The sequence below is a fragment of the Prinia subflava genome, chromosome 23, assembly GCF_021018805.1.
Source record: "Prinia subflava isolate CZ2003 ecotype Zambia chromosome 23, Cam_Psub_1.2, whole genome shotgun sequence".
Lineage (NCBI taxonomy): Eukaryota > Metazoa > Chordata > Aves > Passeriformes > Cisticolidae > Prinia > Prinia subflava.
The window spans coordinates 1,067,314-1,081,685 of record NC_086269.1 but is presented as its reverse complement, the minus strand read 5'-3'; the positions used below and the strand labels follow the sequence as shown (position 1 = coordinate 1,081,685).

The 14,372-nt window shown below is 57.0% G+C and overlaps 1 protein-coding gene across 3 annotated transcripts in view; it reads right to left on the bottom strand.

Moving 5' to 3' along the window:
- The window catches only part of PLXNA2 (plexin A2), a 142,598-nt gene that overhangs the window by 61,629 nt on the left and 66,597 nt on the right, over window positions 1-14,372 (bottom strand). The gene's annotated exons all lie outside the window — the stretch shown is intronic.

The window sequence follows — 14,372 nt, the reverse complement described above, 5'->3', positions numbered from 1 at the left end:
CCCCCAGTGCTGCTCTCCCCCAGCACAACCAGAGCAGCCCCAGTTCATGCTTCGCTCCTCAGGGTCACAGACACAGCAGCAAATCCAGGGCCTGAAATGGATTTGTTCCAAGGTCCAAGAACAGGAATTCTCGGAGCCTGAGCCGTGAGCTCAGCCCGTCCCTGGGGCAGTCCTGGGCAGGCAGAGCCCCAGCCCGGTGCTGGCTCCTGGGAGCCCCCAGCTGGAGCCTCCCCTGGGGCTGAGCTCAGCCCTCTCCTCGCTGATTTACGCTTTGCTGTCTCCCCCTCCCCGGGAGCTGCTGCAGGGCATCCATCACTGCCGTTCCTGCAGCCTGTTCAGTCTGGGTGGGGGTCCCACCCCTGGGTGGGGGTCCCACCCCTCGGCCCTCGGAGCCCGTCCAGCAGCAGCCCCTGGGGCCCCTGGCCGGACCCGCTGGGGGTTCCTGTCCCTTCCAGGGGAGCCCCAAACGCTGCTGTGCCCCCCTGTCCCACTCTCAGCACACGAGGAGGGCCCTGCCTGGTGCTGAGGTGCAGCCCTGACCTTTTACCAGCACTGGAACCCCCAAAGGCTTCAAAACCACACCAGGCTTTAACCACAGGTCACTGCTTGGCTCCAGAGAAGGCATTTTGAAACATTTTTAACCTTTTAAACCACTTTAACCTTTCCAGCCCATCCTTTGTCACCTCCAGCAGCAGCAGGGTGGGCTTGCATCCCCTGTCTCCAGCTCCTGTAGTGTCCCTCTACAAAATACAGAAGAAATTCCTTCCTGTAAGGCTGGGAGGCACTGGGACAGGATTTTCCAGAGATTGAGGACTCCCTGTCCCTGGAGATGTTCAAAGCCAGGCTGGACAGACCTTGGAACCACCTGGGGTAGTGGAAGGTGCCCAGATGATCCCTAAGCTCCCTTCCAGCCCGCACCATTCCGTGATTCTGCCATTCTATCCCCATTTCTCCCATCACACGCTGCAGATAACCCTGGCCCGGCCTCCCTGCAGAGCCCAGCCCCGGGAAGGATGCCTGCAACTGGCTGGGAATTCAAACAACTGCTGGATGGCTCTGGCTCTGTCCGTCAAAACAGCACCCGGCTCCCAGCAGCCGGCGCTGAAAGGAGCAGTGTCTCCCCAAACAACGGCCATTGTCACGCCAAGTGCTGTTGACACAGTGAGAACCCAGTTCCTCTCTGAGGACGACACCAATAGGGCTGCTATTCTTCTTGTTTCCTCAGCCCCTCTCAACAGCTTTTCCTGCGGCAGAAATCGCCCGGGGAGGCGCGGGGTTGGAGCTTTCTGGCCGAGGTGGAGCCCGTGGGGCGGGCGGGGGGCTCGGTTTGGGACCCTGGAATGAGGGGTGAGAGGGGCAGGGCTGGGAATGCCTTCAGCCTGGGCTGGATGGAAAGAGCTTCAGGAATGGAGAAGAGAAATTCAGAAGATAAATTCAGAGAAATTCAGAGGTGGAAATGAGGGGCTGGGGTTTGATTCCTGGCTGCAGGGGGGGCCCGGGGTGCCCTCGCAGGGTCTGCACCTCCAGTGGCCACGGGTGATGAGTGGTTTTCTGCTTTGCCTCTCCCTTCCAAGGAGCAAAAAGCACTTTACAGATGGGGTGGAGCAATCCCAGGAGCCTGGTGACAGGAACATCTCCCCAGGATGGCCCATCCAGGACCTACCCCTGCTCAACACTGCCTACACCCACCCCAGTGACCCCCCAGCATCTCCCAGTGCAGACCAGTGCTGCAGCCACCACGCCGCTCCGGGGTGGAGAGCCAGAAGCAAACACGCGTGTTTCAAACCCAGCAGGCGCCCCAGGGCTCTCAGCATTCCCCGGGGGACACACCCAGCACAGGCTGCACCCAGGGCTGGGCTTCCCTAAAATCAGCCCAGCCCAGCCTGGAGGCCAGGACAGCCCCCAGACCCCCCCACTGCGGATCCCCCTCTCGTACCCACCGAGGGAGGCTGGGCAGGATCTGTCCCTGTGATTTAAATGCAGCTCAGGGCCTGTTTCATGTTTGTGAGGAGCTGGAGGCTCTCGCTGCGCTCTATAAATAACGGAGGATTGGAATTATGTGAATAAGAGTTCATTAGAGATGATTTGATGTTGAGCGCTTCGTTTCTTTTTCTGCTCAGAAGCTGCAGCTTCTGCACATGATAATTCTTTAAAAACCACACAGAGGTTTTGAACAATGTCTCTGGAGGAGCTTCTGTGTGAAGGACAACAGCCAAGGGTCCAACACTGAGGGGGGATCTCCTCACCCCTGAGGGCACAGCCCTGCTCCCCCAGCCCCACTGTGACCTCTCCCTGTGCCAAAACCAACCTGCTGCTCAACCATTCAATGACAAACCCTCATTATTACTGTCCCTGACTGCCTGACCCGCAACAGCAGCAAAATAAAATAAATTACAAAAAAAAATTCAATACAGACTGTCCAAAACACACAAATTCCAACTCTGCTGGCCCACAGTGCAAATGAGTGCAAGACACCAGTTCCAAATAAATAAATAAAGAAAATAAACAGCCAAAGCAAAGTTTCCACAGCCTGTGCGTGCTACCAGCCCAGGCCTGTGACCTCCCCTGGCTGGAGAGAGCCCCTGGAGCATCTCACAGCCACGGCAGGCTGCCCACAGACCCCTCGGGGGGCTGGAGTTCACACAGAAAATCTATTTTTAATGACTTTGGGGAGTGGAGTGGAGATGCCAACTAGTTCAGTGTAATTAAAGCCATCTATCACTCACTGAGCAGGAGCCCAAAGTTGATGAACTTTCCAATGAGATTTGATTCTTTCCTTTATCCATGAGAGAACCCCGCTTTGTGCTGGGGCAGGAGACGTGAAAAAGTGTGGGAAGGAGCGAGGAGGACGCCTCAGCTGCAGCCATCAATGTGTCAGGATGACAGGGAAAATAAAGCCAGGCTTCCCCAGAGGGCTGTAAAAAGTTTGACAGACTCCTCTTCCCGCTCCTCCTCCTGTGGCTCCATGCAGAGCTCCAGGTGGGCAGGAAAAACCCCCGTGAGCAGGGATGGGAACGCTGTGGCTGAGACACGGGGGTGCAATCTGACACAAGCTGGAGAAATTCCTACCTGGAATCTGCAGCTCCTGCCTCGAGGAGATCTCAGACACTCCGAGACCGGCCCAGCAACAAGTGTGGAAGGGCCAGGAGGGAGAGGGTGTGGGAAAGGCATCTATGGGGCAGAGCAGGACACAGAGGAGAGGGGGAAAGGGAAGATTTAACCACAAATATCCTGGGGAGTGTCCCCAGGAGCTCCCAAAGGTGGGAATGGCTCCAGCATCCCTGGGGAAATGCATCCATGGGGCAGAGCAGGACACAGAGGAGAGGAGAAAAGGGGAATTTTAACCATAAATAACTGAGGAGCGTCCCCAGGATGCTGTGGAGCTCCCAAAGGTGGGAATGGCTCCAGCATCCATGGGGAAATGCATCCATGGAGCAGAGCCAGGAGGAGAGGAGAAAAGGGGAATTTTAACCATAAATAACTGGGGAGCATCCCCAGGACTCTGTGGAGCTCCCAAAGGTGGGAATGGCTCCAGCACCCATCCCTGTGCCCCGGAGCAGGCAGGAGCAGGGGAGGGGTCGCTCCCCTCCAGCTCCAGCCTCTCCTGCAGGAGCAGCCCCGCTCCCCCAGCCCCAGCACAGGAGGGAGGGCTCAGAACCAAACCAGCCCCTGGAAGTTCTGGCACAGAGGCAGCGAGTGGGAGAGGACACGAGACAACGTTGCCATGGCTACGAGGGGATTATTTAATTACGGCGCACGCGGAGAGAGCCCCTTCAACTCCGATCCAGGCAACCTTTGCAGTGGGCTTGGCTCTGCTGCTCTGAGAACCTCATTAACATCTGAGGAGGACTCGCTGTGCCGGAGCACAGGGGACTGGACCGCTCTCGGAGGGAGGGATCAGATCTTCTGCAAACATTCCCCTCTCCTGGGCTCCCTCAGCCCCTCCGTGTCCGTGCCAGGCTCCTGAGGGAGGCGATGAAAGCAAGGGCAGCCTCCTCTGGGAAGCAAGGGAGACTGAGAAAATAGCAAATATCCCGAAGCGAGGCTTGCTCAAGCAGGAAAATTGTCCTCGAGCCAGAGTTTGCTCCATCCATCCGGCCCAGCATCCCGGCACAGCCTCGTGTTCTGGCACACGGGCTCCTGCAGACAAACGCCTTCCTGCGGTTTACCACGGCCCGGGTTAATCATCACATCAATATGGAGCGTCTGAGCGGGGTTTGTTGGGATAACAAAGCACCAGGCAGAGATCCCAGCCCCGCTCCCGGGGCAGCACAGCCTCGCTCAGACCTGCGGGAGGGGAAATGGGTTTGCATCTCCAGCACGTTCATGGGATGCTCGGTCTGTTCACCCTGGCAGCTCCTCCTCTGCCCTGGCAGGTGACAATGACACCTCAGGGCTGCAGGGAGGGCCTTGCAGGAGGTGGCACAGGGTGTCCCATCCCTCAGCCTCCCTTGGCTCCCAGGTGTGGGGGAGGCTCAGCCCAGAATTTGGGATCCTGCCCTGGCACCAGCCCCTGCCCAGAGTGGCACAGCAGTGCCAGCCCTGTGTGACAGCAGTGCCAGCCCTGCGTGACAGCCACCACTCCAAAGCGCCCTGGCAGCCCCAGCGCTGCCTCCTGCCTCGCATGGACCATCTGCATCTGGGAACTGCAGGGCCAGGGATGCACGGCTGCCTCCATCCGTGTGCCCGCTGCCTCCAGAGCTGCACAAACCTTGTGCACACACCAAATCGGGGAGCAATGCCTTCATCTTCAGCACTGAAATAAAATCTGCAGCACAGGCCTGGCTGAGGTATTCACCTTCCAGAATTTGCCATTCTGGGAGGGCAAATGCAGCAAAATCCATGGATAGAACAGTGAGGTGCAGCCACACGTCCATTCCTGCCTGGCTCCCCTGAGCTGCTCCTGCCCCGGGGTGCTGGTGACAGCTCGGTGTCCCCACACAGGGGTGGCAGCTGGGTCCTCAGCACATCCTGCTCTTGTGGGACCCTGAACCACCCGGTTTCTTGCAGAACTGACCCACAGAACCTCTCCCTGGCATGAGGAGGGGCTGATGAGCGCGTACACGTGCAGTAACGAGGAATGGGATGCTAAAGGTCTCCCCCACAAGGACAGGGTGGGGGTCCCTGGATCCCTGGAAAACCAGAACACCTCAGGGGAGCCGTGGTTTGTTCCTGACTGCACAAAGAGTCAAACGAGCTCCTGGAAGTGGGGATGGTGATCCAGGCAGGAGCTCCCCTGCCCCTCTCCAGCCAGGCTGACACAGCCCCCTGCTCCCGTGGCAGCCCCCTCTGCGCTCGCTCTGGGCTCCAGGATGATGCTCCTGAAGCAGCCAGGGGCCCATCCCTGCTCTCCTGCCAGGGCACATCACTGCTGCCATCACAGGTGGCATCCTCAGGGCTGGCACCATCTTCTGACACCGCTGGGCAAAGCCACCCCTGCCACGGCCACCAGCTGATGAGCACTGCCCTTTGATTAGCCCAGGCCTCGGGGGAACTAATTAATCAGGATGAAAGTGGGGCAGCCTTCCAGGATTTCTGGGCTCAGGTGGGGATCAGTCCAAGACAGCAAACTTTCATCTCACATCAGTTCATGGCCCCTGCGTTCTGCGCTTTGCCTGCTGCCACGGAACTCCTGACGTGCTCCCTGCAGTCATTTAAAAGTTCTATCAGAAGCTCAGAAAATTAATTAAGGTGAATAATTATAAAGTGTGTGCTTCTCCCCCTCTCCATTTGGTGAGAAAACAGCAAAAAACAGAATTTGGAATAATTTTGGAGCGGTAACCGGTGTAATTAGGTGTTCAACGAGCGCTCACAATTGGCTCTGCTTATTAAAATTATTGTTTTAGTCAAAACATTTTGCCAGAGAGTCATTAACAGCACAATGAACGCTCCCCTTCCCCGGGACCCTCATTAGGCTTGGACGCCTCCAGCCCAGGGATGCCCAGCCCTGGTCCCTGGGCTCCCCCAGGGCGTGGGGACCCGACCAGGAGGAGAGCAGGGACAGAAGGGACAGAGCCCCTGGCGCTGGGCAGTGCCAGGAGATGCCATCCTGGGAGGGTGGGCAGGCCCTGGCACAGCTGGGGCTGCCCCTGCACCCCTGGCAGTGCCCAAGGCCAGGCTGGACAGGGCTGGAGCAGCCTGGGACAGTGGGAGATGTCCCTGCCATGGTGAGGCACAGACTTTAAAATCCACTGGATGGATTTTATGCTCCCTTCCAAGGAAACCATTCCAGGACCCTGCGATACCCTGAAGGTGGGGATACCTCAGAGGAGGGACACACCTTGTGAGGAACCAGAGCACCCAGCTGGAAACACCCTGAGGTTTATCACCAACACCCCTGCTCCAGGGCTGGAAACGCTGGAGCCTCCAAAGCTGGAGCCACTGCAGCTGTGACCGAGCAGGGACAGCCGTGCTGGGAGGCACAGACACCCAGAACCCCGAATGTGCCGGGTGTGGATCCCAGGAAGGCTCTGATGGATGGATTTTAAGCTGCTGCCTGCAGCCGTCTGTTCCTCCTGCCTCCCCAGGAAAAGCCATGCCAGACAGCAGAGCCCCTTCCCCCAGGCTGCCAGCCTGCAACTCACCGATTCACTTAAGTTGTTGAAAAGGATTGTGGCAGGCTAAGATAAAACAGAAGAGTTTAAAATGACAAACAGACTCCTAAATGGGACTAGAGTCTTAATGAAAACAGTAATGAATGAATGAGGCAAGCAAATATTCCCCATTAATATTAGACAGATAGATTAGATCCCTGGGCGCTGCATTTAAAACCGACATGAAATTACTTCAATTACTCTGCATTGATAAATAACAAGGCCGTATTTACTGTTAAAACACATTTCCTCCACCCTCCCCCATGCTTGCTTTGACTTCTGCTTCTCAGAGGGAGAGGAGACCACGGAGAGGATGGAAAATGCACCGGGCTGGAGCTTCTCCCACCTCCCTCCTGCCCAGGGGAGAGCTGGGCTGCTCAGCACCCACCCAAGGTGTTCAGAGCACCTGCCCCGAGGGTCAGGCCCACCAGGCTCCATCCCCACCATCAGCGCTGCTGTCTCAGCCCTGGCAGCGCTGAGCAAGAGGCAAAGCAATCATTGATGAGCCACTTCAAACCTGATGCTCGCAGCATCCTTCCCTCTCAGAAATTCACTCCACTTCCCCTTGCTGGTGGGTACAGCTGCTCAGCATCCTCCTTTCCACGCTGGGAAAGTGAGATTAACCTGATCAGAGGCCTCTTCTGATGAAGAGATCATAGCTGGATGATTCCTGGGTGTTTGCTGGCATTTACATGCTAATGATGAAAGGGCTCTGGTAAAGGTAATGTCAACCCGAGTCCCTTGTCCTTGCATCTCAGCCTCCAGCCCAGCCATCTGTTCTCAGGGTTCAGAAGAGCCCTGGAGAACAGGTCGCTGCTAGAAAAGCTGCAAAAGCTCCTTCCCAGCTCTGCTGCCTCAGCCTGTGAAGCTCCATGCCTGGCTGGAGTGTCCTCAGCGGCTGGGGATGCTCAGAGCTGTGGGACAAACACAGCCCTGGAGGCACGCCGGGGCTGAGCTGGCAAACCACTGAGGTTTTGCTGCTACAGGAGCTTAAAAACCTGCAAAAACTCCACTCAGCCTCATCATGATATCAGTAAACAAGAAAGACATAAAATATCTCGTTTCAGGGGTACAGGAGCAGCGAGGCGTTCAGAGATCTGAGCCCAGAGCCCGTGTCCCACTGCAGACCCCACATCCCGCATTTCCCGAGGGAGAGGAGGGGAAGGACTCCCAGCCTCCCCTCAGATGGATGCAATCCCTCGGGAAAGGGCACACAGCAGCCCCAGGGTGCTGCTGCTGGAGGCTTCACTCAGCTGGGAACGGGGGGCAGGAGGGCTGAGGGGGCTCCGTGCACCAGGCAGGGATAAATTCACACAAAGCCCAGGCTTGGTGCTTTCCCAGCCTGAAACCAGGGGTGAAACAGCCAAGGGGAGAGGGAGAAATGCTCAGAGCTCTTCCCACAGCTCGGGGGATGGATGACCTTTCCAACACTATACCTGTATAAATCTTACTTAATGAAATAATAATAATAAAAAAACCCCAGAACAGACGAAGGTTAAATCATTCCCTGCAGCAGATTTACACTGAAAACCAAGCCCGTGCAGACAGGGTGGGTTTACACAGCAGCCCTTGAACATTCCTTTGCTAACGACTGGGGTGACTCCTGACCACAGGATGAGCGATCCAGCCCCGGAGCAGCTGCCAGCACCGAGGCAAAGGAAACAGCTCCAGTCTGGGCTTTACTTCAAACAAACCATTTGGGGTTTCGCTGGGTCACGAGTGATTTTCACCCAGCAAACCTTCCTCACAACAGCCCCGGCCCCGGGGACACAAATTCATCTGCGGTGCCACCACAAATGAGCACCCTGAGCCCCCCGGGACCCCCGCCCGCTCCCGGGGCCAACATCACTGCCTGCGGCTTGGAAGTGCCCCTGGGAAAGTGGGAGCACCGAGCAAGGGCCTCCCACGGCAGGAAACAAGAGCCGGGGTGGTTTTTGTGGCCACAGAAGGTCGAGGGAAGGGTTTAGCTTTGATCTGTACCTGCTTTTCCCCGGGCTGCACGGCGGGTGCAGGATCAGGGAGCAGCTCTGACGGGAGGCAGGGCTGATGCAGGCTCAGAGCCTGCACACAACCCCCAGAGCTGCTGCATTAAAGCTCCCAAGGCTGCAACGCCACCGCTCCTGTCCCCGGGAGCCACATCAGCCCCTGCTGTAAACAGCTGCTCTGACATCAGCTTCTCACTGTCCGCATCCAGCGCTCAGAACGGCGGCATTTTGGGCAAATAATGCCATGAAACTATTTCTGCTCCATCAGAGCCTGAGGAACTTCTGCATATATTTCCATAAATATCACTGGCGTCAGTACAGCAACAGACCCAACAGACTGCGAGGGGGATCCTGCAGACTGCTGCTGAGCCTACCTACGGATCAGCTCCAGGAAAAGCTCTGGGCTTGGAAGGGATTGGAGAGGACAAAATTAACCAACTCCTGTGGAACTGGCAGCCCTGAGCTCCCAGCGAGGCTGGGAACAAGGGGGAATCACTGCCCCGGGAGGCTGAAGGGGGATGGCATTGAACAGACTTGCAGGGATCTGTTCATCCAGGACAGCTTGGGAATGCCAAAAACCAGGGGAAGGGCTGCTGGATCCATGACCTGCTCTGTCTTCTCCTCTGGCAGGGAGCAGGGCACAGGGACCCGCCTGTGAAAGGCATGAAACCATCACTTCTGGACCCAGCTTGGTCCCTGGCGTTGATGTTTTTCAGCTGCAAACCTCCCACTGGGGGCGAATCCCCTGGAAGGGGCTCTGCCCTCACCTCAGCTGCCTTCCTGCTGGAAGCCAGCGCTGGAGCAGCTGCTCCGAGGGCATTTCCCGGCAGGGTGGCTGGCAAGGGACGGGGTTAATTGTCCCGCTCCACGTGTGACCTCTCTTCCCCCTCCCGAGAGCCCCCAATGACCCAGCTGGAGATGAGGGGCAGCCCTCGGGGGTGCTCAGCCCGTGCTGATGGCATCGATCTCAGCTTCACCCCGGGCCAGGCAGCTCCTCCCGTCCCACCCCGCTAACCAGGGCCAGACCCTCGAGAGAACCCGAGCATTAGCGGGTCCCGTCCTCCGGAGGGGAGAGCAGCCCGGGGGCCGAACGCGGAGCGCTGTTAAATGAGATGCCCGCGGTGCCTCGGTCCCCGCTGCCCCCGCAGCCCGACAATTGGCAAATGAACCTCGGGGCTTTATGTGCTCCCCCTCTTCATTCTTTGCTCATAAACCCGGCAGGAGCAGGGCTCGGGCAGGGCTGCTGGCGGCAGCTGTGCTCAGGATGAAAAATGAGCAGCACATGCACGGGAGGCAGCTGGAGCGCAGCGAGGGACCCGGGGGTCCCTGGGGTCATTTCCCTCCCTCCAGAGGGGCCCCGAGTTAACCCTTGCCATCCTGTGTCGGAGCCAAGCAGCCCGAGGCAAGCCCCGGGTCCCCCCTGGCTGTCCCCAAGCCGCGGTGCCCGGAGCTGGAGCTGCCTCTGCCTTGTGCCTGGCAGGGAGCAGGGCTGTCCTGCTGTCCCCACAGAGCCCCCCGAGTGCCCGACCACCCCTGGCACCAGCGGGACGTGGAGGGCACGTTTTGTTTGCCCTCCTTGCTGAGGAGCAAGCCCAGGCTGCGTCCTGCTGATGCCTGGGGAAGGCTGAGCTGGAGCAGAGACTGGGCAGAGCTAAGAGAATTAAGTAGATATTTATTAAAAGGCCTTTAAGGATACACCTTGGGCAGGACAAGAGCCTGGCCAGGGCTGCACCCAAGGGAGACCCAAAATGGTCACAAAATGGACACAAAATGGGCACAAAATGGACACAAAATGCACAGCTGGTCATGAGGTCTCACACTTTTTAAAGTTTTGGTCCATTTGCATATTGGGGTTTAATTGTCCAATTACAGCTTCAGGTTATGAGGTCCCATCCTCCTTGTTCTCTCCCCTCAGCCCTCCCTTTTTTATGCTTTTTTGGGCCTGAAATTTGTACCATTGTCCTTGGTCTCCAGCAGGAAAAGGATTTGTTTTGTCTCCCTGCCCTGAGAACAGAGCTCCCTAACACTTCATATGAGGCTCAGAGCTACACACCTAGGCAGCACAGAGTGTGAAAAACACGAAAGCCAAAGCTGAAGGTCTCATTTCCCCCCTTCCTCCCCTGCCACCCACCTCGCCAGGGCCCCACGTGTCCGAGAGGCCGCGGCGCAGCGGGGTGGGCGCAGCAGGGTGGGCACAGCCCCGCATCTGCCCGCTCCCAGCAGCCTCCCAGGCTGTGCTCCTCCTCAATGCCGCCTTTGTTCCCGGCTCTGGCACGTCCGAGGGTGTCAGTGACACTGAAAAGCTTTGACTGGCCCTTTCTGTTTGTTTTCTTGGCACACGCAGGCATCGCCTCACTGGCGCAGCCTCGGCTCTGCCCCGCTCCTCGCGTGTGGCTGCTGGGATCGCTCAGCAGCAGCGCTGCCCACAGCAGGGGCTGGGCACCCAGAGATGCCACCCAGCCCCTCGGGCCCCTTCAGTGCCCCTTTCCCTCTGCCTGCTTTTTATTTCCCACATCCCAGAGTGGGTGACCAGTGCTGGGCACTGCCCAGGGAACGGGCACGGCCCCGAGGCTGCCCGAGCTCCAGGAGTGTTTGGACAGCGCTCCCAGGGGTGCCCAGGGTGGGATTTTGGGGAGTCTGTGCAGGATTTGGACTGGGTGATCCTTGTGGGTCCCTTCCATCCTTTGGGATTCTGTGAATCCTGCCTGGCAGGGCTGCAGGGCTCCTCCCTCAGAGCCCACATCCCATGGGATACTGCCTTTCCCAGCCGGCTCAGTGGCACTGCCAGGGAGATTCAGCCATCCCAGCCCCTGCTCAAATCCTCTCCACAGCCACAAAGGTCTGCTGCACACAGGGGCAGGAACACGAGCAGCCCTCAATTCCCCATTTCTGAACCATTCAGGGTTCTTCAAATTGTTCAAACACCGCGGAAACCCGGGAGGAACATCCCAGGCACGGCCGGTTTGTGTCATTTTATAGAGCCTTGAAAATCCAAAGCACTTGAGTGCCCTAAATGGCTTTAAAGGTCACGGAGTGGAATCAGTGCTGCCTCCACAGCCTGGCCGGGGCCCTGCCTGGGGTTTGCTCCAGGAACACCCCGCAGTCTCCACGGCTTTTAGCAGGGATTGCTCTCCAACTCCATCACGCTGTCCTTGCCAGTCAATTTTCTGCTACTCCATCACTTTCCCATTTGTATATCATTACATGTGGCTGTCAGAAATAATTTAGGAACCTGGCTGCCAGCGTGAGGAACGAGCCCTCCTCAGCATATCCCAAACTCTCGAGTTCTGAAGGAAAATGAGCTCCAAGCCCTTGTCCCCACAGAAGGAACCCAGAGTGCTGTGGCGGGTGCAGGACACGCGTCTGTCCCCACACATGGACACGGCAGTGAGGAGCAAGGAGAAAACACCTCAGGAGACACCACGGCTGAGCCTCAGGGCCACACAAACCTGGGAACACAAGGAGCTGCCAGAACACAAGGTTTGGTCACTCTAAGGTGATCCTGTCCCCACCCCGTGCACAGCAAATCAGTTTGGGCTGAGGTTTAACACTTTGTTCTCACTGGAGACTGGAAAATCCATGAGGTTCTCCCAATTTACTGCTCTGAGAAGGAATTTTGCTTTTCCATAGGGAAGGCAGAGCTGGGAACAGGCAGCTCCTCCTTTGGAACCAGTTCTTTGGGGGTTTAAAATGGATTTACTGGCGAGGCTGCTCCTCCTGCCCGGGAGGTGTCAGAGCCCAGCAAAGCCCATCCCAAAACCAGCTCCAGCTGGGATCACTGCTGCTCCCATCCCCCAGAGGTTTTCTCCCTTCCCTTCCTCCCAAGGATTCCCTGGCTGCTGCAGGAAGCTGCAGAGTGAGCCAGGCTGGCTCTTCCCATCCTCACCGAGCTGCTGCTGGTGCAACGCTTTAACTCATTTTCATACATTTATGCTGAGACTAAATATGTCCCTGCATATTTTCCTCCCAAGCCGAGCAATCAGTAGTGGAAATAATTTGCTGTTGTCTGCTCTGATGTTGCCATCTCTTGCACACATCCAAGTGACAAAGACATCAGGCCCTCAAAGTCCGATTGAAGAATAATTGGAAATCCAAAGTGGCACTAAATGTTATTTTCTAAATAAAATGCATTCAATTACGGAACACGAGGCTGTCAAGCATTAAAAAAGATTAGTTAGAGGCGGAAAAGAAATATTGTTCAACCCTTCAGAGGCTTCATTACACGCACAAGATTCCTCTGTGTTCTTTGGGACAGGCAGGGGGAAAGGGAATGCAAAACTATGGAAATATCTGCAGCAGCCTGTGCTGTCCCAGATGGGCCTCTCCACCGCTGGATTTGCATCTCAGTCGTTGGATAAATAGATGTGGAGATAGATGTACGGATATGTAGATAAATATAGGTGAGAAAGGCAAGACAGGCAAGGAAAATCCAGATAAATCAAGAAAAAGCAGAGAGCAGAGCAATTCCTGCCTCAGTGCCTGCAGGGCCCAGCACAGGGACGGGGATGGCAGCCAGCCCTGGGTGTCCAAATCACCCCAAACCCACAGAGAAGGGACAAATCTGGGCACAAATCCAGCAGCTGGAGCCCGGGGCCATGTCTCTGCCTTGTCTGTGTGTTAATAAACCCAAATATTGCAGCAGCTGCGCCCAGAACCTCAGCAAAGCCCAGCCTGGCCGTGGAGCACAAAGACAAATCGTATTTCACCTGGTAGGAGCCGCTAAATTCACACTTAGAGCAATAAAGGCGCAGCCAAACAAACGTGACCCCGAGTGGGATCTGTGGCAGGCACAGCCCCAGCCTGCACAAACAGCCCCAGATGAGGAGAATTTATCTCAGATCCCTCCTCCCCACAGCTTTCCTGAACAGCTCTGGCCCCTGGAATGAATGCCCAGAGCCCAGCGGGCTGCAGGGGAGGCAGAATTATTTCCATGGCTGCTCTCCCTTCCTGCACAAGGATTAAAGGCCAGGTGATTTCTTTGCGTGGCAGTTTCTATTTTAGTTTTGGCGCTTTTTAAAATTATTATAATTTTTTAAAGAGGAGATAATTATCACCTGAAATTATTGAGGTGCAGATGCACCTGGGGCTGTCCCCCCAGTGAAACACCCCCCGTGCTGGGGGAGAGGCAGAGCAGCCCCCACAGCGCTGGGGATGGATTTATTCCAGCCTCGGCTGCAGGGAGGAGGGCTGGGAAGCCAAATCCCTCTCTCCCAGGGTTTCATTAGCTGGGAATGGCTTTCTAACGAGATTTACACAACCTAGCCCGGAGCCTGCACGTCCTGCTCTGCACCCAAAGACAATAAAAGCACCGGGGAGCCCGGGAGGAGCCTCCTGTCCCCTTTGTCACCCATGAGCACAAATCCCACATCACCCCTGCCCTGCCACCAGGGCCCGTCTGAGCCCACCCACAGCAGCTCAGCTGTGGGGAGCACACCCAGGGTGGGTGGGTGATGGCCAGACGGGCTCTCAGTGCCACTGTCCCCTCTGGTGCCACCAGGGAGGGCAGCTGGAGGGGCAGCGCTGCTCTCTGTCCCCACAGACACCACAGCGGGGACACAGGGGCTGCGTCTCTGCTCCAGTGGTGCCCCTGCACCCCGTAAGGACAGGGAGAACCCCAAACCAGGCACCCCAGCCCCTGGACACTTCCAGCAGCCCCCTCTGAAGTGGAGCCAGGGAGGGCAGGGGACAATGAGCCTTTGTTTCACCAGCTCCAGAATCCTGCTCGTGGCTCCAAATGCTCCTCAGATGAACCAAACCTCAGCCCTTGGACACGGCTCTCGGGCACAGGGTGGGG